This window comes from Microtus ochrogaster, chromosome 10 (assembly GCF_000317375.1).
Source record: "Microtus ochrogaster isolate Prairie Vole_2 chromosome 10, MicOch1.0, whole genome shotgun sequence".
In the NCBI taxonomy this organism is placed as follows: Eukaryota; Metazoa; Chordata; class Mammalia; order Rodentia; family Cricetidae; genus Microtus; species Microtus ochrogaster.
This window is the reverse complement of record NC_022016.1, coordinates 28,667,607-28,693,111: the sequence shown is the minus strand read 5'-3', so window position 1 is coordinate 28,693,111 and position 25,505 is coordinate 28,667,607. Positions and strand designations below refer to the sequence as shown.

Sequence of the window (25,505 nt, the reverse complement as noted above, 5' to 3'; positions counted from 1 at the left end):
TACTACTTCCATCTTTACGATGAAAATTTCCATCTTCTTGTCTCCTCTTTACATTTTCTTAAACTGTGGAAAAAGGAGGAATTGCTACCAGTTATGTGCTATCATTTAATTCCTTCTTCCAAAGAACAGTGCTTAGCACTGCCTAGATACAATACCTTCTGAAAGGACAAAAGAGCCTTAAGAAGCAGTTTTTCTTTCCATCTTATCCTTAATAATTCTGTCTTCTCAAAAACGTAGCCCAGTGTCAAAACTTAAGGCAAAAAGTCATTGACTTGAGTGCCAGTTGGGGGTGATTTTCCCATTCTCCTAATTGAAACCTGCTTGTTTGAAATTGTTGAGTTGCGTCAGAACGCAGCCCTGTCTAGAACCGTTTGTCCAGATTCCTCAAGTTTCATGTTTGTGCTGTTGGTAGTTTTGTTTGTTTGTTTGTTAGAAGCTGACCTGGAGTCTCCATTTTGGCGAACAGGTGTAAAGCTCTCCTGGATCTGTATCTTCTTTCTTCATCTGGCGCTTTAGGTATGCAAATAGAGACAATTTGCTGGATGGCTCTGAGTAGTCCTGTATTTCTTTTCCAGTTCTCGGTGTGGTGGGGGGTAGAAAAATCCATAAAGAAACACATTCCTTTCATCCTTTCCCGTTTGGCTCCTTGTTGCCTGTTTGAGTGACTAAGTTGTCATTTACAAAGTATGAAGGAATATTTTTTAAGTGTTTCCAGGTCTAAGTGTGTCCTCCACAGTGTGGTGTTGGGAGTGAAGCCAGGCCACTGCTGACGCTGCTCACGCCACTTGTGTCTAATTCCTAGTACTGGTCAGTGTCCACCAGCCCACCTGTTCACCATGGTACCTGTTTTACTTATCTAGGCCTAAGAGGTGCCAGTCATTGGAAGTCTGAATTGGTTCTGAGTTTTGGTTAGTTGGTTGTAGCTTCTCACCATAAAGTTCCATTTTTTTTTATTTTAATGAAGACTCCAGGCTTCATTAGTAGGTGATGGGAGAACTGTGCCGGGAGCCACAATCCCTCTGCTCTATTCCTTGCTGTAGTCTCTGTTTCTCTGTTCTCTGCACGGCCAGATGGTTACTGCCGAACCCTGGAAACTACCCTCAGCTGTTGGTGCTTTTCTTGTTAACATAAACATATATATATATAATAAATTGTTTTCTTTCCCATTTTCTCTTCTAGAAGCAAGTCCCAAGTTCTCTTAAAGGACACATCAGAGCCATCCAGAATACTCTGACTGCTGTTACAATCACATGTTTCTCTCTACTTGGAATTTTTTTTTTTTTAAACCAGTGACATTTTTCTGGTATTATTTGCATGATACAAGAGCACCAGCACCAGAGTGGTGTATCGTCCTTAGGCTCCTTTTCCCCTCTGAAGGACCGTGTACTCTGAAATACCCCAGACATTTTTCATTGTCAGTTCCTTTCCTCTCATCTGAGATCTTACTAAGCCTTCCGTATTGTCACATTCTCATTAGCACCTTTATTGCCGTGATTCTTATTTGGAAGAGAGAGAAACTGGAGAGCTGCTAGCCTGACGAGGTTACCCTTCTGTTAGCATCCAGTGGGACAGGTTGCGTTACCTTGGGCCTAAATTTTCTACCGCCCTTCAGAGAAAAACATGCCAGTAGTCTACCTCAATTCTTCCTGTTGCCTTGGGTCTTCAGCTGGACCGACCACATCCCACATTTCTGATGGTTTGGTTTTTAATTTAACATGGTACTTTTCTAGAGTCTAGGCTGCCTTATGCACTCTGGGATCGAAACAGTTTTGTAACTTTCCCTACTTGACTTAGACATCTTGAATTTTTGAACAGGGGCACTCTGTTTTTAATTTGTGTTGGTACCTACAGACTAGCTTATCCTGGTTAGGTACGTTCTTATTTGTGTGGTCTTTCTGCTGATAAATAACTATATGCAGGCTCTGTACTTACTGGGATGCCACACCCTGCTCCCGAGGACAGAAAATTATATCGGATGTTCAATTGGTTGGGCCAGGGTCATTTTCTGATGGTCGTCATTGAATCCATGTGTTGTGGTTTAATGACAAATCTATTGCATGTTCTAATATGCAATGATTGTGTATTTAACTTTCTTCAAGATGCTAGCTGGCTAGTTCATTATTATTTTTTGATTTTTTGGATTTTAAGCGATATAAATTTAAGCCGAGATGGGGACATGTATAAGCTTCAAAAACAATGTTTTATGCACATGTTTTAATGTAGGTTTAAATGACAGCTTTCAGAATCAATAGTAGAAATTTCATATTATAAAATCCCAAGTCTTGACTAAGTGTTTAGGAAAATTTTTAGTAAAAAAACGAACAGATCTGCTATTTAGCTTGGTCATTTACTTCATAACTTTCACTGTCGTGAGGTCACTAGGAAAATTTCTATTTCAAGGGAAAATTCCCTGTGTCTTTAACCCGTCCTCTGAGCCTGTGAGACAAAACCAAAGGCAGTTCTGTGTGGTGTTCTCAGTTGACCCCCAGTGCGGATTCTAAATTTCTAGACATTGGTATTTATAGAAAGAATCTGCTTTTGGACAGGGTGTTGTCTTCTCAAACAACGTGTGATTTATTGAAAGCATCCACTTTACCGACGCTCTTAACTCCGTGTTTCCTTGTTGACTGGTTACTGAATAGTTTGTGGAATGACAGGTTTCCCTGTGAGCCATCTTCATACCTAGAAGGATAAGGGCTTTGGGAAGGAATGCGACATGGGAAACAGCCAAGAAGGTCATAAGAGTAAGTGTCATGCTATTAAAAACGACGTCAGTTTATAGTTTGTCTCACTTATAATAAATTAATTGGTGTTTTAAAAAAGTATTTTAAAATGTGAAGTTTCCTGTTATATATCTATATTACCAATATGATATTATTTTCTGACAGTTAAGAGCAAATTTGACAGAAATTCTTAGTTTAAAAAAATGACAATTTTTTTTCAGTAAACTTGTTTATATTTAAAGGGTAAAGGATTTTTTTTTTTTTTTAAAACCCTGAAGATTTTGTCTTAGTGTACAATTTAAACTCATAGGTGGAGGTATCTGTATCTTTTCCTAGTCCAATTTAATAGTGATAGATTAATACCAGTCTCTTCTCTAACTTAAAAAATTTGTCTCAAATAATTAATTTTTAAAAAATTGAAGAAAAGGAACTTGAAACATATTGGGTATAACTTTTTTTTTTTTTTTTTGAGATAGGGTTTCTCTCTGTAACCCTGGCTATCCTGGAACATAATCTAGACCACGTTAGCCTAGAACTCACAGAGATCTACCTGTCTCTGCCTTTTAAGTTCTGGGATTAAAGGTGTGCACCACCACTACCGGTCCTCTTTATATTTTTTAAATACTTTTTTTTTTTAATTGCAGAAAAGGAAGTCACTGTTATTTAGAAAAGAAAATTTATATTCTAATTAATTGTTCTTTTTCTCCATAGTTCTGTTGCTGTGGGATGTTCATTATTTTAACAACTTTAAAAACTGTATTAGTAGAATATCACCCCTCTGTATTTATGAAAACATCAGACAGGTAAACTGTTTATCCAGGATGGTATTTTATTCGATTTTATTTTACTTTGTTTGAGCCATGATCAAAGTCACTTTAAAGTTTCATTAGACACTTTCTTGACTGATTTTACTTAGAGCAAAAGGTACTGGCCGTTTTTAATGTTTTGATTTTCCGTATCTCCTTATTGTGGAATTGTGGAGTGTATACAATACACACACCTTTAATTCCAGCCCTCAGGAGGCAGAGACAGGCAGTGAGTTCCAGGACAGCCAGGACTACACGGAGAAACCAGGATTCACAAAACAAGCAAAAGAAAACAAAATAAAAAATGACTTTTTTTTTTTTTTTTTTTTTTGGTTTTTCGAGACAGGGCACCTTATAGAGCAATGTTAGTTTGTAGGAAACTGCTAAGCTGCCAAACTCTCTTCACAGTGTGTGGTATTTTTTTTTTTTTTTTTTTGGATCTGAGCATCTGGGAACATTTGATCAAAACTTGTAGGCCTGTCTTATTAGAGAAATACACACACACAGACAATGGCATAACATTTTTATCTTCCTTCCTTTTGGAACAGAGATGACTGAAATTAGATTATTAAAATTTGGAAGATAGGATTTTAGAGATTGGAGTTGCAGTTCTCTGACAAGTGTAAGAGTTGTCTTTAATGGAGTTACCCTGTGGGCCTCTAGCTTTCTTGGAAGAATGGCTCCAAGCCTGACTGTTTTCTCTAGTTTTTCTTAGGGCCCGTCCTGTTTTTGTAAGTAAATAACCCTACATGCACGGCCTCCTTGGCACAATGCTGCCAGCTTTCTGCTGGGTTGCTTTGCCCCAGTAGGTTTTGTCACTTAGGCTCAAATTCTTAATTTAGCAGAGGCAGGTGGAAAATTCTAGGCTTGAATGCAGATGTTCCAGTGTCTGATTTAAGCTTAGTTGCTTGTCCTGGTTCTTTTAAACACCTCCCCCTCTGCCCAGCCTCGCTTTCCTCCTCTCAAGGACCCAGTAAAGATGAGCATACTGATACTGAAGTACAGGAAAGTGGTAACGGGCGATCACCCCAGATTAGTTTTACATATTTGGGCTGTCATTGTGTTGTTTATGAACCCTCTTTAAATTATCCGGTGTCTCTGGTACCTGGGGTCAAGCGTAGGTTTACCTGTGTTCGTAGTACTTGTCACGCGCACTACATCCATAGCTGTGTAACACACCACTGTAGTTATTCTCCCGTCTGGAAGCCTGGAGGATAAGAAAAAAATCTAAAGCTCCAGCAGCTTATTTATGCCTTGAATATTTCAGTATGGAATATAAATATATTGCTCATGAGCATGGAAGGAAAGCTTAAAATGTTTTTTCCTTGAAAAGATAAATACTGCAAAAAGATGAAATGTTTTCATGAGAATTTAGCCAGCTGATATTCTTTGAATTTATATTTCAAAATTTAAATTTCTCATCTTTTCAGTGAGAAATCAGATAGTTAACTGAGCATTTTTATTAAAATAATCAGTGAATTTTTTTTTCCTGGTTTGAACTTAACCTGCTTTGTTACTGTGGCTCTGTTTTCTACATCACAAAGTGGAATTTACGGGGCGCATTTGCCCTATTTCTTTTGGCTCCTGGACCCACCCAAGTGACAAGCCATTGATGGATGCTCTGCTAAGTAAGTTATTGGAAATCGCTCACTAACTGTGTTTTTAAAGGATGTTTAAAACTTTTTTTTTATTCTTTGGGCATCATTTATATATATATCAGAAGTATAAGGTACTTCGCAAAGCAAATAAATCACAGTGCATTCGAAAATAAAGTCATCAAATTGGGTAAGATAGGGAAAATATTCCTGGAACCGATCACACTTTGTCGTGTTTCCTTCAAGCTACTTTCAAAATAGAAAGTGTGACTTTTCTGTTTCACTGGCGGCTTCACTGTTGGGGCCCCTGGTGACACAGTGTGGGAGGGTCACCTACTTTTGTTGTAGAGCAGACCAGAAGGTATAGCATGCTTAATTCCTTAGAGACAACACATTTCATCATCCGTGGAAGGTACATTCCATATGAATTGACTCAACCTGCTTTGCTTTCTTCTCTTGTTGGCTTTCTCTCTCTCTCTCTCTCTCTCTCTCTCTCTCTCTCTCTCTCTCTCTCTCTTTCTTTCTTTCTTTCTTTCTATTTGCTTAGAATCTGGGTGTTCTTTTAGGCCTGTGATTGTTATGAAGGACCCCATGAACTGCTCCCGAATCCCAGGTCGTCAGGGTTTTTTTGACTTCCTACCATCCCTTCCAAAGTGTGAAATGGACCTGAAGCAGCCACACCTGCTCTCTGCTCTTTGACCCTTGTGTATTAGCACCTGTCCCTTATGTATACATTTGAGCCTTGTACTAGTTTTCCTTTGAACTCCTAAATATCAGCCAGCGTCAGGTGACACTTATTATTTCTTCCTTTATTGTCTTCTCCTGCTGGTACTTTTTCATCATCTCTGATGGGCATTCCTACATTTCAGTCATTGCAGAATATCTTCTGTGACTAAAGGCATCTTTGCTGTGACAGAGAGAAGCATGTGTGATTGCTTGTTCCATGAAGTGGCTCACAGGCAGGTATGACCTGCAGCAATTTAATTTTGCCTGAATATTTTTTGTATTTTTATTTTTGTTTTTTGAGAGAGGGTTTCTCTCTGTATTCCTGGCTGTGCTGGAACTCCCGTTTTGTAGACCAGGCTGGTCTTGGTCTCAGACACCTGCTCCTGCCTCTGCCCCATGAGTGCTGTGACTAAAGGCCTGCAACACCGCTGCCCCACTATTTTAGTTTTTAAAAAAGATCTCAAGTATGCCAGGCAGGCGTCAAACTTTCTGGGTAGTTTAGGATGACCTTGAGCATCTTGGTCCTCCCGCCTTCACTTCAGAAATGGTGGGATTGTAGTTTTTGTGGTGCTGGGGATCCAGCCCCAGGGGATGTACATGCTGGATAGACGTTGCCAACTGAGTTGCATCCCCAGGCCATGAACTGTAAAACTTATGAGTCATCATCATCATATCATTGTCATCATTGTCATCGTCATTATTATTATTTGAGCTTGGAAATATATGCAGACTCATAAGCCATACTTATTGCCTCATGGAAAATTGAAGGGACCCAGTACAAGGGTCAGCTCTGCCTGGAAGATTACACATGATTCTGTTGATTTGGGGGTACGTCATTGTCTGCTCTCTACAGATGTTTGGGGTTGCGACTGACACTCCAGCTCCCAGAGCCATTGGATTTAGGAAAGTTGACTCACATATAAAGATTTTCAGTTCTTTTGAGTTATTTTTTTGTGTATGTTTGAAAATAATCTTTGAATTCTACTAGATTCATTACACATTTAAATCTTACCTATTTCTTCAGTTAGAGAAATCCTGTTTTAGTCTCTCTTGCTAGCCTTTGGTTGAAAAGCAGCTTCTCTTTTAGTAGGTGTGTTTCTTTGTCACAGTTTCCTTCTTTCCTCCAATGCTTTTAGAACTTGGAACCCTCTTGCCTGATGCTCGCCTCTCTCTATTTTTAAAGATACTTTGGGGTCAGCAAAAGATTCCTGGTGTTGGGAAAACTAATAGGCTGTTATGAGCCATTTAAAAGAGGTTCCTGGCCTCCTGCTAGTCTCGTTGCTGATGGTGTCAGCTTAGAAAAGACATTCTCCTCTCAGATGGCTTCAAAAAGAGCTGATTGGACAGGCTACCAGGTGTGCGGTTTATATGTGTTCCTCTCCCTTCCTCCCCTGATTCTTTTAGCCTTCGGCCCTTTCTCCCTCCTCTTTAGAAACAGCAGGGCACCTTTAGTGCGCTCTCTCCCATGTGTGCAGTAGAGCAAGCTGATGTGCCAGCAGAAGTAGGAAGAGGCACCACATGTCATGTTTGGACCAATGCTGTAATTTTATTTTACAATAAAGAAGGTGGATATTATTAATCTACTCCTGAGCATAATAGCACGATTTGAATAGCAGAGAGCAACTTTGGTGTGTGTTAATGTCTAGTGAGATGAATGCAGATGGATGCTAAGTAGGTAGAAAATGTCAGTGTCGAGCCTTCCTCTCGGCGACTTTAAGCACTTATATTTCTAGTTAACTTTTTGTTCAGCCTGGCAAACAGATATGAAGACTTATTCTATGAAGCCGGCATTAATGCAGCTCCTGAGGATGAACAATGCCCACAAAGCCCTGCTCTCCTGGCAGCCACTTGAGCTAGGCCAGTTATAATGATGAATCAGAATGTGTCCCTGTGTTGAACATCTTAGGAAAACTCTCCAGCGTAATAGGAGCTTAATGCTGGCAGTTTTAAAAATTGGTACAGCCTACATGGCCCAGCTAATTTTTTTTTTTTTTTTGGTTTTTCGAGACAGGGTTTCTCCAGCTAATTTTTTTTGATGTTGTTTTGAGTGTGAACGAAAGTATATCTTTATTTTCAAAATGACCTTTGCATTAATTCTATTATTTTCATATAGTATGTATACACTCACATATGAGAGGCATTTAAGTCTCAGTTAGCCATATTCCATGATGACCTGATTCCAGAGATGAAAATATTGCTTGTGCTTGATCTACTCTACAGTGTGTAGTTTGAGATGCCTGCAGGGCGTCTTGGCCACTAGGTGCTGGTGAAGAATTGAGAATAGGCTTAACACCTCTTTTTTCCCAGAGAAAAACAAAAACAACAGAGGGTGTTTTATCTCTTCAAAGGAAGGTTGGGAGTGACTCTCGCTGCAGTAAAATGACTTGGAGTTGGTGGTTAACTTGCACTCTGTACCTTTACAAAGTGCATCTGAAGTTCGTGTCTTTGTTTTTGTATCTGTAGAATACTCAGATGCCAGGAAGGTTGTGTAATATTTTGTACCATCACATTACCAAGAGCTTAGATACTGAGAGCTTTGCAGAAAACTCATACAGTGTTGCTTAAGGAGAATAGATAGAAAATGCTAATTAATAGTAAAAGCCACAATTATTATCCTAGGCCCCTGGATTATAGAGTAGGAACCGAGTGTTTGAGAAATTGGGAGAAAGGATTTATCTTTGTGTTCTGGGCATCAGTAAACAGGTCAGATTCTTGCACACTTCTCTGGGGACAGAAGTATGGCTTTTCCCAGTCAGTTTAGTTTATGTATTTACTGATTTTGGCCCCCCTTTCTTCCTCCTTTCCTATGTTTTTGTTCCTTTTGATTCTCTCTTGTGGTATGTGGAAATGTTTCTGATTTGCCAAGTACCCTGTCATAAGTGAAAAAATATTTGTGCAAGACCTGCCACCTTTTAAGTTGTGGCTGCAGAGAGATGCTGAGAATGTCTGATCCTGCTGTTAGCTCAGAAGAATGAGTCCAAAGCCCAATCTTTCTCCTGTTTCAGTAGCATTATATACTACAACTTCCTTTGGTAAATAAGCTTATTTTTCTTCTTTGTAAATAAAACTGGTTCCTCTCTCTCAAAGTGTGTGTGTCCATGCGTGTGTATGTGTAACACAGCATTAGTGTAAGCCGCAGGACGACTTTGTGGAGTCCAGTCTCCTTTCCACTGTTACATGGGTTTTCCAGATGGAGTTCAAGGGACCGGGCTTGCATCATTAGGTGGCTGGTTCCTCTGCTCGCTGCGCTGAGCCAGCGCACTGACCCACACTTGTTTTTTTTTTTTTTTTTGGTTTTTCGAGACAGGGTTTCTCTGTGGCTTTGGAGCCTGTCCTGGAACTAGCTCTGTTTTTCTAAAACTTTCCTAAAGCTTGCATTTCTTTGATTCCTTTTTTTAAGGCCTTTAGTTTCAAGGTCAAGAGACAAACAATAGGTTAATTGCTCACCTGTTTTGTGGAGAAGGAGGAGGGATTTGCAGGTCCTTAAGTCTTCCTCAGGCTCCATCTTCTAGGAGAAAGTGTCCTTGGGTCAGCTGCCTGTAGCCGCCAGGTGTCATTGCTTGGCGTCCTCTAGTCTGCATGTGCGGCCTTTCTGTTGTAATAGCATTTATATATGCATATTTCATTCTGAAAGCTGGTTGAGCAGCCCGTATATCTATCACCTTGGTTTGCTGGGAAGGTTCATTCCCTCGGTTGGGGCTGGCTTTTGAGGGAATGCTGTGTATTCTTGCTTCTTGTTTTCTGGCACCCTCAGTTGAATTTGCTTGACTTAAAAACACTGTTTTGTGAACAATAGAGGGGCATTCAACTTCACAAACAACATAGTTTTTAGGGTCTGGAGACAACAGAGATACCTGTTTTGTTTTTTTGCCTTATAGGACTATTTTGCGGCCTGCATCTTAGAGAGCAGAGAACACTTAGTCGAATTGTCAGTGTGCTGAGAGATGGGCCATAGATGACTTTTCCTGAATGCTCCATGACTCTTATCAAGACAGAGCACCTGCCGTAGCTCAGAAGCCAAGCCTGTGGCTAGTATGTAGAGGGTCCCCAGTCCAGTCACCAGCACAGGAACAAGAGAAACAAAATTACTTATTCTAGATTAGAGAGAGAGAGAGAGAGAGAGAGAGAGAGAGAGAGAGAGAGAGAGAGAGAGAGAACACTCTGCAATCAGCCATTAAAAGGTTGTAAACCATTGAAAGTGTTGGAGTCTGGAATGAGGAAATGCTTGCATCCAGGCAGTGTTGATGTGGGGCGGAGCCTTGTCACTGCTCCATGGGCCCTCACTTTATAAGTGACAAGTGTGAGACCCTAAGAAAGCAGTCAGTGCAGGAGCCAGGAATGACTTCCACATTCTGTGCCTTTTCCTCTCTCTCCCTGCCTCCAGTGAAGTTGCTCTCCCTCTGGTTTTCCTGCTGGCTCTGGTGCCTCAGGCCAGTGTCATCTGCTTTAAAGCCTGGAGACTGTTCACTTCTGCTGGGAGGGATGTGATAAAATGGGTCACCCAGCAGCAGTTGGATCTCGTCTTCATCCTAATTGCTTGGTTCTTCAGTGTTGGGGCCAGCTGCACCAAGCGTATGTTTTTGTGAAGTATCATTCTGAAGGAGAATGACCACAACTTGTACCTTCGGGCCAGGATTCTACCTGGGATCATGTTAGGTCTGAGACTAGGTGACTGCTGGAAGCCATTCCTTCGCAGGCTGCTCTCTTCCTGGTGCCAGCTGGCAATCCTGACTTGCAGAATTACTTTTTGGAACTGTATGAAATAAGGATATGGCTTGTTTTCTATAAGTGAGGGAATGAAGACATCATCTGCAGACTTATTTTTGGATGCTGTTAAGATCAAGAAAGAAGATTGAGATACTGTATGTTGTATTCCCAATGAGAGCATGTTCCTCTAACCCCTGGTCCTTGGAGTACAGATTCTGTGGGGCCTGGTCTTTTTAAGCCTGCTACTTTTGTGAAACAAATGTGTTCTAAATATGGTGGGCTTTTAAAAATATCACTGTTTTGATTTTAAGAAATAGAACAATAAATCAGGTTGGGTGTTCAATAAGATACAGGATGTCCAAACACGAACCAAGAAAAACATCCCTGAGGTAAGAGACTCCTTGATTCTCTTCTTTCCAAGAAGTAACAAGGTCACCTCAGCATCTATTCCACTTCAGGGGCAGAGACACTGGTGATGGGGAATGGAAAAAAAAATGCAGATTCCACAATCTGTTTTCACGCCTTTGTATGTATATCATAGAAGTTCACAATACATTTTCCAAACTTGAGTAAACTCAAGTTAAGAATGCAGATAATATAGAAACAAAGATGATCCAATTCTTGAGTCTTATATCAAAAATGTTTCCATTGGATTTGTATAAGAATTTGATTCCCTTTAGGAGAATTTTAACACAAGCATTACGTTTATTGCTGTAGTTTTACATCATTTTTGAATGTCAAAAATGTCCATTAATTTGATTTTACATCCCCCAAAGCTGTGAAGCTTTTAGTTCATGTTTAGAATTGGGAAACTGAAGTAGATGCATGCTGACATGTATTCTGATTTTCTAGTTCGGTGTATACTTTATTAGAATATACCTGTTATTTCATTTAGAATATATACCTTCTAGAATATACCTGTTACCTGTGTGTGCTATGTGTAAGCTAGTATAACCCTAAATAAATAAGGTCATCAGATTCAACAGAGTGACTCTGGCATAAAATTGGCATAAAATTGATCCGACAGGCAATGCATGAAGGCACAGTGGAGCAGAGCCAGAAGATGGGGTCCTGCTTAGGATGCTTGACACTGCTCAGCAATAACTTAGAACAGCACAAGATGAAGCAGAAGTTAAAACAGTTGTTGAGAATGTAAAGATGGATGGGGTTTCTTTCTATGTTACAGGACATGGCAGCTTTACTTCCTTTCTCTTTTTCTCTCTGTGGGGGATTAGCATAGACTACCACAGATTTTATTAGGAAAAAAAGTTTCCATTTTTTGTTGTTTTGGTTTTTAGACAAGTCTCTCTATGTGGCCCTTGACTGCCCTGCAACTCACTTCTGTAGATCAGGGTAGCCTTGAACTCAAAGAGAGCCTCCTACCTCTGCCTTCTTTCTGACTGCTGGGATTAAAGGCTGATCAACTAACTACACCTAGTTGCCATCCTCAAGGAAGCGTTTATCTCTAAGGAATTTTACTTTTTATTTTGGCTAGTATATTTTTTAGCTTTCTGTCACTATGATAAAGTGGCCAAGGCCATTGAAAGAAGACCCTGAAACCAACAAAAGAGAGACATGTCACCTGTGACCTAAAGGTCCCCCAAGGTCTCACATCTAAGGGCCAACCTCTTAGCTGCACTTCCTGAAGAAGCAAGTCTTTAATGCATAGTCACCTTGGGCTCTCATCCAAGCCCCAGCAGCCAGCCATTCTTTGTGTTCCACATGCTTAGTATTTACTATTGGTTTAAAGAACGAGGCAGATTGACTGACTCTTTTATATAGCTTGTGAACATTTGAAATAATATCCACTATGCCTTTTGGGCAAATAAAGATTTTACTGGTAGCTTTTAAAACTTTTTATTCTAGACAGAACTTTTAAAAAAAAAATTCTTTTCTCTAGAGTTGGCAAGGTGGCTCAGCAGGTAAAGGTATTTGCCATCAAGTCTGATGCCTTGAATTCCATTGCTAGGGCCACATACAAGAGTTTGTTTATGCACATCCACATAGAAAATAAATTTAAAAATTTCCTTTAGGGCTCTATTTTGTATTTTTAAATTTTATGGTTTTCTTTTGGCTTCATGACTTTTAAGATTTTTCGGCTTTCTTTTTGGTTGATCATCCTTTTATTGTTCCAATGTTTTGCTTTGCATTAGCTTAAAAATGATTACATTACTATTTTGTATGTATCAAGTCTTTTGTTTTCTGTGTAAAGGTAATCTGTGTAGTAAACACTTGTATTTGTATGGTGTGCTGTCTGCCAGGTTTAGTTCTGAGCAGGTCTCAGATGACATAGATAGAACTCAGGATTTATTCCAAAGGACATATATGTAAAAAGACCTATAATGTATTATTTATAATTATGATTTGTGTTGTGAATGAAAAGAGCATGTGGGGCTCCACCTGATAGGTGGTACTCAGGGAAGGTCATCCATTTGTTGACTTTTTTCTCCCCTGATAGCTACGATCTTCTGGCTGTACACAAAGGCAGGCTTTTAGCTGAAAATTTTCTGTGTAGTAGGGTTTCAGGGCTGATAAAGGCCCTATAATTTTTATTTGTTTGGTAAACTGGTGAACTTTGAAGCCTAGGTCTGATCTTTAATACCATGTTTGTGTATCTGCTGTAGTCAGACCTTGAAATCTTTTAACAGCTAAGGTACACTTTTCAGTATTCCTTTAAAGACAGCATAACTGTTAGGCAGCATTTGCTCTGAACTATACAGTGAACGGCAAACCTAGCAGGCAGACCTGTGTTCCTGTACCAATCTTGCCTTTACGCATGGCTTTGAAAATCAACTGTGTCTGATTTTGAAGTAAAATAAATGCTTTTTGTTGTTGTTTTCTTCTTTTGAGATAGAGTCTCATATGTATCCCTGGCTGGCTTAGAACTTCCTATGTAGACCAGACGTGCCTCAAACTCGGAAGAGATTTGCCTGCCTCTGCTTTAGGAGTACTGGGAGTAAAAGCATGTGTCACCATCACGTGTGGCTGTGGCTCTACCTGTGCAGCTGCTTTTTGCTGTTTTTGTGGGGTTTTTTTTTTTTTTTTTGAGACAGGGTTGCTTTGTGTGGCTTTAGCTGGTGTGGAATTAGCTTTGTAAACAAGCTTGACCTTGAACTCACAGAGACCCTCCTGTCTCTACCTCCTGAGTGCTGGGGCTAAAGGCATATCTATGTACCACTGCTTTTTAATGGTTGCTTGTTCAGGATATTGGTACAGGCAGTAGAATGTAAGTATGTCTGTTGCTGTTTTTGCTTAGTTTAAAGGACTTACCAAATAATCCAAAATTTTAATTACCATTGATGGAAAGGTTGACTTATGAAAAACCTTTTTACAATCCCTCTCTTTGCCAGATTTTACTTTGAAAGCCACTTTATGTCTTTAAAATATTGTGCCCCTGTGCATGCTGCCATAGTTCCTGTGAGTTCACTGTGCTTCAGTTCTTGTTTCCTTGGTGTCTTCATCCCCGCTATTATGATCTTTCTGCCTCCTGTTCCTAAGGTCTGGACCAGATGAGGTTCTGGTGCTGAGAAGGGAAATAGACATAACCCCCATCTCTAACCCAGAAACTATCTCCAGTTGGTAATATCTCACAAAGAAAAAATTAGTTTTCTCCAATGAAGTCTCACTGAATATAAAAACCAGACTAAGGACAGGCCTAAGCCTGCCAGTAGATGGCCAGCACAAAAGGAACTCAATAGTATTTTTGTCTCACAATGCTTTGTCTGGGCTCCCCCACCCCCCTTTTCCTCTTTGCAAATCTTTTGCTTCTATATTATGGTTTTTGATTATGTTTTATGGATTTTCTCTTTGTGAATGTGTGTGTCTCAGCATCTTGTATGTATTTCTTGTAACCTTGGTGCTCTTTTTTTCTGCTTTATTTTGTCCTATTCTGGTTTGTTTTTGTTTTATCTTTTATTATCATTATGTGCCTACTTGTTTCCTAATGAGAGAGAAAGAAAGGGTGTAGATTTGGGTGGATGGGAAAGCAGAGGGGATCTGGGAGGAGTGTGGGAGAGGAAACTAATCAGAATATATTGTATGAGAAAATATGTTTTCAATAATAAAAAACATAAAGTACTGTGTCCCTCCCTGCATTTATTTAACTTTAAAAGGGCTTACTGTATTAATTTCTAATTGTCTTTAAAACGATTCTTGTAGTGGAGAGGCCCAGGCAGTTTTGTTTGTAGGAATCATATAAAACACACATACATTCTCTTGTCATGACCCCATATTGGGGTTACATCTGTCAGAAGTCCCACATTGGGTGCCTTCTGTCAGAGTTCAGCCTCGACTGGTTCATATGGTCCAGGGCAGAGGCATGTGGATTAGAAATATTAGGCAAACAAAACAGACACACAAAAGAAATAGAGACAGAGAATAGAGGCAGGAGGGCAACCCAGTGAATACTGAATTCACCCACATTTATTTTCCATATTTTTATTTACCCCAATCTAAAAAGGGGAAGAAGACAAAAGACTGCTTTACCATGATACAAAGAACAGAGCAATTGCATCTTCAGTACCTGAAGCATTAAGTAACTATATCCTGAGTTAAGTATTCTATTGTTTAAGCAGGACATGCAAGAACTATATCTTAGTCTAAGCATCCAGTAGGCAGCTACTCCCTGGGTCAAATCTGTCATGACTTTGAAGCAGCAAGAATAAACCTGAACTCTCTGACCTTTGGCCGAGCTAGAATGGATCTGCATCATAGTCTGATATATTCCCACCTTTATAATTTATTTATTAAAGCCTGTGCTTCTGCTGTACGACAGATAACTATGCCTGGCTTATGCTGTCTTCTTCCACCTTGCAGACTTGCCTGTCATCGGTACATATATTCTATCATGCATGTCCTGTCTCTGGTTGCCTAGAGGGAAAAGATCTTACCAGTCATTGACTACTAGCCTCTCTTAATAAGGAAAGTGTTAAGGGAGAGTGCGTAGCTAGACATTGCACCTCTGAGCCAACTTTCCATCAAGAGGGTTCACAAATAACAATATAATCATAAGCAAGCAGATAATGTTTTACAATACACATGCTTCTATGGCCACAGTGTCTTCTAATAAAGGAATAGAGGATGACCAAAATGGGATGGCCTATTTAAATTGATCTAGGATGTCTTATTAAACATATCAAATATAAGGACTCATTGGCATCATGTCATTTTTCTCAGATGATTTCTAACCTTTTTCTAACCAGTAACATCTCCATAGTGAACCAAAGTAGTTAAAAACATTAACAGGTCAATACCATAATTCTTGTATGAAAATTAACAGTAAACACAATTTATCAAAGTACAATTCTTACAATTGTTTATTGGAGCCCATGGATGTGGTTCCATTCCACATTGACTAGAGGTCAGAGAATGATGGAGGAGGGTCATCTGTCTATGTGTTACTTTCATTGGTTAATAAAGAAACTGCCTTGGCCCTTTGATAGGACAGAATATTAGGTAGGCGGAGTAAACAGAACAGGATGCTGGGTAGAAGGCAGTGAGGCAGACGCCATGATGCTTAGACTCAAGACGGATGTAGGCTAGAATCTTCCTGGTAAGCCACCACCTCGTGATGCTACACAGATTATTAGAAATGGGTTAATCAAGATATGAGAATTAGCCAATAAGAGGATAGAACTAATGGGCCAGGCAGTGTTTAAAAGAATACAGTTTCGCCTGGCGGTGGTGGCACACGCCTTTAATCCCAGCACTCGGGAGGCAGAGGCAGGTGGATTTCTGTGAGTTCGAGACCAGCCTAGTCTACAAGAGCTAGTTCCAGGACAGGCTCCAAAACCACAGAGAAACCCTGTCTCCAAAAACCAAAAAAAAAAAAAAAAAGAATACAGTTTCCGTGTAATTATTTCGGGGCATAAGCTAGCCAGGGGGCCAGGACCCAAGTGGCAGGAACGCAGCCCGCTGCTCCTTCTACAAGAGAATTCAAGCTTACTCTTGCTGTTTCAAGCTTATGACAGGAGGTAGGACCCAGGGAGTGGCTGCCTACAGGATGCTTGACCTGAGGTGTGGTCACTGCAAGTCCTGTATAAACAACAGAATACTTAACGCAGGATACAGTTACTTGATGTTCCAGGTATTGGAGACCTGGGATTGCTCTGTTTGTTCTGTTTGTATCGTGGGAAAGCAGTCTTGCCTTCTTCCCCCCTTTTGGTTTGGGGTATATAAATATGTGGAAAATAAATGTGGGTAAATTTAGTATTCACTGAATTGCCTTCCCGACTTTATTCTGTGTCTTTGTCTATTTCTTTTTTTATGTCTGTTTTGTCTGCCAATATTTCTGAGTCACATGCCCCTACCTTGGAATGTATGAACTCATCGATGGTGAACCCCAACATTCTTATTCTCTCTCCCTTCTCCTTCTCTCCCCCCCTCAGTGTATGTGTGTTGGATATTGAATCCAGGGCTCATACATATTAAGGACATTCTTTACCACTCACTCACAGCCCCAGAGACACATTTACCTTAAAACCACTAGATTGACGTTTGTCCACTTCACGAATCTTAAAGGGTTATGTATGTTTGTAGGAGATTTTCTGATCATTCAGAAATGACAAAGGAGTAGGACCAAGCAGTAGTAAATCTCCTGACTTTCTTTATCCCGAGAGATTAGGAGTAAGCGGTACAGCAAGTGTATAGCATGATATCTTAAAGTGGTTTTCTGGTCTGCTTATTATAGCATTATATTTACCTGAAACGCTTTTAGTTTCCTTGGAGAAGTTAAAAATCAGTTTCTTTTGTTTTAAATATTACCTGTTTCTTTGGGAAGAAGATAAAAACTTTGAATTTCTTTAGAATATGCTGTCTGTGTTTGATATAACATGGATATAACATTTTTTTAGTTGGCTCTTACTTCATCATAGCTTTTCCATTCCAGGCTTGTTTTCCTTAGGTGTGCAGAAAGAAGCTGTTGAAATTGTGCACACTGACCAGTATTTTGCTGTGGTTTTTAGAGATGGGAATGATTTGTTGTTCTGATTGTGGCCTGAGAGGCAGAGGTGGGAACTGGGGAGTCCGTGAGGAAGTGTCTTGGGGCAGCAAGCTTTAGTTGCCTTGGATTTCTGTACTGTTTTTAATGACTGACTAAATTGGTTTGAATTTATAGGACACTTCTCACATCCTGGGCAGCCACTTCACCAGTATTGAAAGTTTTACCGTTAATTCTGCCTTATACCTATTTAATTCCCCTTTTGGTGCTGAGGATTGAACCTGTGGCTTTGCTCATGCTAGACAAGTAGACAAGTGCTCCACCTCTGAGCCACATCCCCATCTCTTTGCTGTTAACCTTTCTCTTTGGAGATAAAGTCTTATCCAGTTATCTAGGCTAGGTAGCTCAGGCTGACCTTTCACTTGGAGTCTGAGCTTCTTGCCTCGGCCCCTGAAATAGCTGGGTTTCCGGAGGTTGACAGGTTCCTACGTCCCAGGGTAGGGATGTGTGGGTTAGAAGTATTAGGAGGAGGAACAGAGATATGAGAGACATAAAAACAGAAACACAGAACAGCACCAGGAGGGAAACTCAGTGAATACTGAATACCAAATCTGCCCGTGTTTATTGTGTTTATTTTCCACATGCTTATTATATACTTCACTCTAAAAGTGGAGGGGGAGCAACAGACTTCAGTAACATGATATAAGCAATAGACCAGGTACCCTTGCTGCAGCCTTGCCCTGGAACCTCCTGCAAATCTCCTTTGAAGGAGCAAGAATAGACTTGAATTCTCTGACTTTTGGTGAAAGTGGAGAGGATCCACCTCTATACTCAAAATACTAATTAATCACACCCTAGGTCGGGATCGCTAGTCTGTAGCCACACCCATTAACAGCTTTGAGAGAGCAAGAATAAGCTCCAAACTCTCTGACCATTAGTCAAGGTGGAACAGGACTCACATTTGTGGGCCCTGGCAGGATTCTGGTTCTGTACCATTGAGCCTTGCCCAGTCTCGTTTTTTGGACATAAAACCTATTATACTTAAGAAATACTGTTATTTTATTTTATGTGTATGGGTGTTTTGCCTGCATGTACATTTGTCTGTACTTCGCGTATACAGTGTCTGCAGAGGCCAGAAGAGGCTAGATCTGGAAGTGGAGTTACAGACTCTAAGCAGCTACCATGTAGGTGCTGTGAATTAAATCCAGGTCCTCTGGGTGAGCAGCTAGGGCTCGTAACAGCTGAGCTACCTCCAGCCCCAGATCCTGTTTCTTAAATAAATAAATTAAAGCTGTAAAGTTACATAAAGGTAAATATGTCATGTATTTTTAAAAACTGGCATATTCGACCTTATTATTCTGTTTATTGTAAAGCTGGCATTACAATATACATATTGTATATTAATTACAGTTAATAAAGTCCTTGATATTTAAACTACTGAGCATTTCTATATTTTCAAGGAATACCGTTTGTTACCATAAGATAATAATTAAATGCTAGTTTCTGTGTAGGCTAATATTTTAAGGTGACTTTTGCGTTGGCAGCATTGTTCGTCTCCTCCATCCCTGGGAATCATTGAAGCTATACTCTCTCCACTTGTAGTCTTCTAGCTGGCGTTAACAGTTTACCTTGACCCACCAGAGAGAGAGCTCATGTGATGATGCTTCTGCGCGAGCTTCGGAACTTTGCCCTTTTACGTGAATCCATGACTGGCTTATCCAGCTTCCAACTATGCTATATTAAAAAAGATCAGCTGCTCCAGGGTTGGACCGGAGAGGCTGTGTTTGGCAGGAATATGGAGCAGGCTCCAGGGATGACCCCTAGGCCAACCATTTAATACAGCCCTGTGAACCTCTCTGGCTGTCGGAAGAAGGGCTGTTTTCTGAACAGCACTGAGTCTGCATGGAGTCAGGGTCTGAGGTGGCGGGCCAGGCTGCATTGTGGTGTACACTCAGGCACACACATGTGCACAGACACTGTCCACATAGGAGCAGCACCATCTGGTATGTTGTACGACTGCCCTGTCATATAGAACAGTGTGTTTCTAAAGCAGTTCGTTTTAGAGCTGTAATCTGTTACATGGGCAGCCCTGCCTCAGATACCTCTGGTATGTTGGCAGTTTATCAGCTGCAGGGTTGTGATCTTGTCACTTCCTGTTAATGAAGGCTTTTATTTAGCTTAGCAAATCATATCTCCTGTTAACATCCACGCTCGCAAACTGCAAACTTGAACGAGATGTTTGTGACTTTCTATTAATTAGTAGCCACCAGGGCGTTTTGGCCCTTGCTTGTAGAGATTTAGCTAGATTTTTTTTTTTTTCTTTTCACACATGGTTTGTCTTAAACCCAGGAAGTCTCTGAATGCCCAGAAAACTTTTTTTAAACAAAACAATTTTCTAATTGTTTTTTTAAGTTTTCCAATTATGTGATCATCTCCCGTCTCATTTTAATTTCTGTTTTAAAATTCCAAGTGGAGATTTTGTCATTTTTCTCAGAGCCTTGACTTCATAGGACAGCAGTTCAACTTAGCATTTGTTTACTCCCCTCCTGGGGAAGCCCAGAAGAATACTCAGTCTGTCTTCCTACTTAAAGTGTGTGCGAGTCTTACTTCAGAAAGTTCAAGGCCATGGGAGAGAGATTGTCGTAGCTAGCTGGGCTACACCCACAATGTTGACTGCTTTACACCTTGACAACCGATGCTGAGTGTCTCATGTTGCCTGATGACTTAGGAATAGCCAGTGTGGCTTCAGGGATGCTTCTGTATACTGCCCTTCCTTATTCAGAACTCCCTTTCCTTGGTCTTCCTACATGACTTCATTTTTCAAAATGTGGGTTGATGCTTGAGAAGACTGTTTATTGATACATTTTTTTTATGTTTTGGTAGCAATACCTATAATTTAAAAATGCACCAAGCTGGGTGTGATGCTTCAGTCCCAGCACTCCAAGGCTGATCCTGGTGAATCGCCCTTAGTTTGAGGCCTTTCTAGTGAGTTTCCAGGACTAGAAAGTGAGACCTTGTCTCAAAAAACAAAACAAAACAAAAAACAACAACAGAGATATAAACAAAGAAACAACAGCAAAAAGAAAAAACCTTCCAAACAAAACAACAGCAAAAAGCATCATTACTGACTGATATAATGATAGCTTATTTGTATATTTTTATTCTTTTGTATAAGATATTTTTATCATGAGAATTGTTTGGGATAGCAAAACACAGTTTTAGAGCTGAGTTAATTAGGACTTATCTTTGTTGTATTCTGAGGTAATATTGTAAAAATCAGGGGTTCAGGCTTTGAGGAAGATCAATGTCTGCATGTTCAAGTGGTTTTTTTTTCTGATGTATGCTTATTTGTTCAAATTGTTCCAAAAACTCTTATCTCAGGTACTGGTTAGAAGAGTTATAGAGTTAAATTCTTTTATTTAATTTTGTAATTGGGTATTTTGTATCAAATACATATTCCTTAATGGGTAAAATGGAATTGTTAATTATTTCAGAAGGTGATTTTCCTTGTCTTGTACAGGGCAGTCAACAGATCATTGACTTTTGTTTTCCCCTTTGTTTAGACTTAGTGCTCAGTGCCATTTGTCAACCTGGTGTTGGTCCAGGTTTGGAAGTGCAGAAGAAGTAGGGTGTGGATGTTGCTGAGTCTAGACAGGGAGTGGTGATGGGCGGGACTTTAAAGATAGCTACTACAATAGTTGGGAAAAGGCTCTTGAGAACTGGCGGATGGGAGTGGTGCTTCTGGGAGGCATACTTATGTAAATGGAGTTTTATTTCATTGTAAAGATTAAGCATGATGCACCTCTGACATACTTAAACATTTGATTTTTTTTAAAAAGCGTTCTTTCGAGATTTTATTTTTAGTCTTATGTATGTGAGTGTTTGCCAGAATGTGTCTGTGCACCACATTGGTGTAGTGTCCAAGGAGGCCAGTAGAGGAAGTCAGATCCCCTTGGACTGAAGTTAACAGACCTTTGTGTGAGCTATCTTGTAGGTGCTGAGAATCCCATCTGGTTCCTCGTGAAGAGCAGCCAATGCTGTTAATTATTGAGCCATCCATAGTACTGGTCCTTACTTTTTTTTTCTTTTTTTTTAAAAGTCAGGATCTCACTGCAGTCCTAGCTGACATGGGCGTGCACCACCACACACTTTTGATTCTTAGAAGGCCTTGTAATCCAGATAGATTTCTTGCTTGAGGGACCCACACTGGAGAGAGTGCTGTAGGATGGCTGGGGTGAGGAAAGCAGAAGAAACGGGAATGTACTGGAAGTCTCTACACAGAATAGGAGTGGAAGACAACTGAGTGTGACCTTGGGATCCACCAAATGAGCATGAAGTGCTTAGCAGTTTGCATTTAGCAGAGACCCGTGCAACACCCTGGCATTTCCTGTAACCCGTGTTAGAGCATGAAACATTTGTGATGGTTTTTGTAATGTCTTTTGCTTTTCTTGATCAAAGAAGTTGATGCGATTAGGCTGGGTTTTACTTTTTATTTTTGCTTGTAAGTTAATTAGCTGCTCAGGAAAGCAACAGTTAGCAGTCTAAGGTTTATGTGTGTTAAAGGAATTCACAACGAAGTATTTGGCGACAAGTTAGGCAAAGATTGGCAAGCCACAGGCTCTTTTAATATACTTAATTTATGTAGGACCATTAGGGACCCTCTGCTTATGCAGGTTTTATTGGCAAATACTTACTATATTGGTAATTAAGAAGAGAAAGTTTAAAAAATATTTACCTAGGAAAAAAATAAGTTCAGTAGGTATTGACAAAGATTTTTAAAATAAGGGAATATGTATATTTTTTCTTTCCTATGACAAGTGATAAGGATAGCACAATTTTGCCTTTTTTAAACCCATTTAACTTTGGACTTATTAGAATTCAACTTTATCCTCCTCTGGCAGCAGACTGAGTGCCGAAGCAAAGGTCACACATCTAGAACCTTCAGGAAGCTCCGCTTCACATTTATGAGAGAAGATGACTTTGTTCTGTTTCCTGGATCTATTACAAATGACACAGGCAGACTGGGCACAGTAGTGTATATCTTAGTCCCAATGCCTGGGGAAAAATGACAGGCGGGCTGGGAACAGTGGTGTACATCTTAGTCCCAACGCTTGGGAAGAAGAGTTGGAGGTCAGCCAGGTCCATAAAGTGAGACTGTCTTTCAAAAACTGCCACCACTACTAGTTCCTTATCCCTCAAAACTCTATAAACTTGGGAACCCCAAGGAGGGGTTTCTGAACAGTATTTGGAACACGATTGGGTTAGACTAACGGCTTCTTGGAAGAAGTAAGGCCAGACTCACCTGACCCTACAAGTCATCTCTCCGAGGAGGAAGTTTAGGAATATGGCATGGGTTGGAGATGGAGCTGTGTGGAGTGCTTCCTGGGCATCCTCAAGGCTCCGTGTGGCTCTCCAGCAGGGGCTGGGGTGTGTGTCAGCATGGAATCGGAGTGGTTGCAGGTGAGAGCACTGTGGTTTGGTTCTGCCACTGGCAGGTTTTACATTGGTCCAAATCTTAGGTATTGCCTTCCTTACCTAAACATTGAGACTGTGGGCTAATCTTAAAGTGTGAACGTTCTGCGATTTATGCACATTTTTTATAGCGCTCCTAACACTTTCTTTCTATAAATACACACATGCCCACACATTGGCTTACACATACAAGGAGCACGTTGGAAGGTCACATGAGCTAAAAATGCACCTTGGAGTAGTTCACCTAAGCATTTTCTTTTTTCCTATATTGGTTTCATTGTCCTATTTTGTTTCTTAAATAGAAATTGACTAAATGGTACGTGGGTGTGTATAGAATCCGGATCTCCTTTGTCGGTTGTTGAGCAGGCCTGCACTTTGAAAAAAAAGCCATACTCACCCCCCATTAGTCATGGGATTAGGTGGGAAAGGAAGAGGGAAGTGAAGTGTCAGTCATCAGAACTCTTGTTTTCAGATAGATGCCAATTCCTGATTGTTGGGAGACGAAAATGTCCCCCGCAAATCTTTCTTTTAAAGCAGAGAGGGCTGGTGGCCAGGGATGCCCTGTCCTTGTTTCTCCGTCTGGGCTTCAATTTTTAATGTTCTGATTGAATTAATTTCTTCCGCTTGTCACAAGTGTACTGGTGTAGACATTTTCTGGATTTGAATTGGCTTAGAGTCTAAACATTGTGTTAAGTATTAACACCTTTATGTGTGGGAACCAGATCAGGAAGTATCAGTCACAGTAGCATCCAGAACTCCTAATAATGTTGATTTCTATTTAAAACTGAAGATTCTTAGTGAGGATACCTTTGCTAGGCAGGTGGGTGGCGGGGAGAATTACCCACAGCCCAGAGTTACAGATTGTTGGTTGTTTACCACTTTCAAAACTCTGAAGGCAAAGACAGATTTTTATAGTCAGATAGTTTCTTAATATTTATGGAATGCATGGCAGTAAAACTTTCTTCAAAATACGAAATTCACGATAACAAATATTCCTACTTGTATTTTTCCCTTATAGCTGTGAAAATGAAATCTTTAAACTGAAAACGTCTAAAACAAATGAGACATCTCTGAGTTGTTATTTTTTTTAAAAATATTAAATTTGAGATTATTTCCATGAGTGCTGTTGTGTGTGTGTGTGTGATGTTTTTGCTATGATGTGTGGAGGTCAGAGGATGACTGTGGAGTGGGTTCTCTCCCTTCCTTCCTCACCCATCCACCATTCACACATGGGTTCAGGATTGAACTCGGGCCTCCAGACTTGCATGGCAAATGGCTTTTACCTCTGGCCTCATCTTCCTTGACTCTATTTTACATTTCTTTTGTTTTGTGTATACGTATGCATATATATGCAGAAACCTGAGGTCAGTCTTAGCTGTGATTCCTCAGGAGCGGTTCATCTTTTGAAACAAGGTGTCTAGCTGGACCCTGGCTCTCTGACGAGGCTAGGCTGGCCAAGGAGCACCAGGGGTCCTCACCAGAGCTAGGACTACAGGTGTGTGTGCCACTACTGCCAGCTTTTTTCAGGGGTGCTGGGGATTAAACTCAGGTCCCCTTACTTGTATTGCAAGCACTTTTCCACTGCTCCATCTCTCCAACACCCATTTCGGGATTTTATATTTAACACTTAAGGGGTTCCTGAGTTGTGTTTTAAAGGCAAAGAGCTGTTTTGAGAAATGAAGTCTGGAGAGCCGTTGAAGCTGCCCCATAGCTCTAAACGGAGAGGAGGAGAGACTGAAGGAAGGAGTTCCAGTGTTTAGGGTGGACTTGTAGTTCTCTATTGGGTCCTCTGTGAGGGTCATTGTTACTGAGTGTGCTTTTGGTAGGAAAAGGCTGCATGCAGGGCTCTTCAGGAGAACAGGAAGAGGGTGACAGTGCCTTCACAAGGCGTCTGTTTGATGAGCGACAGCGGGAGCACCTGAGATTTACAGACTGTTTTTATTGTCCCGGAAGGCACCATATTGAATAAAGAAAGACGGAAAGTCAGTATTTGAATAAAAATTTCAAACCTCCTATCCTTCCCAAAGTAGATTTAGTTTTAAATGTTTAGTGTGAAATCTGACTTCTCTAACTTTTTAGAATTTTATTATTGCTGAGGATGATTCCATACCAGTAGTTCCTTCACTGAGATCAAACATTCTAAAGTAGTTGCTACCTCTGATACTGAAGCTGAGCGTTGGCAACAATGAATGATCCATGCCATTTGAAGGGTTTTTTAAAGTTTTCATTTTAACTGTAATTAAAGTAAACCAGAGACTTGTGGGTATGAACATGGTGTCACACTTCCTATAATCCTCGTACTCTGGTGATACCAACAGGAAGGTTTTGAATTTGAGGCCAGTTTGGGCTATAGTATGAGCCCTGGTGTCTCAGCCCTGCCTAGCCTGAGGGTCTATTGCGGTCATTACCTTGAAGATGAATAGGCTGTGTAGCAGCAGGTCTCCACCTGCAGATCGTGACCCCTCAGGGATCAAAGGACTCTTTCACAGGGGTCACATATCAGATATTTACGTTGTGATTCATAACAGTAGCAAAATTA

The 25,505-nt window shown here is 40.4% G+C and overlaps 1 protein-coding gene across 14 annotated transcripts in view; it reads left to right on the top strand.

Annotated features, from left to right (window-relative positions):
- The window catches only part of Elavl2 (ELAV like RNA binding protein 2), a 157,694-nt gene that overhangs the window by 29,441 nt on the left and 102,748 nt on the right, over positions 1-25,505 (top strand). The gene's annotated exons all lie outside the window — the stretch shown is intronic.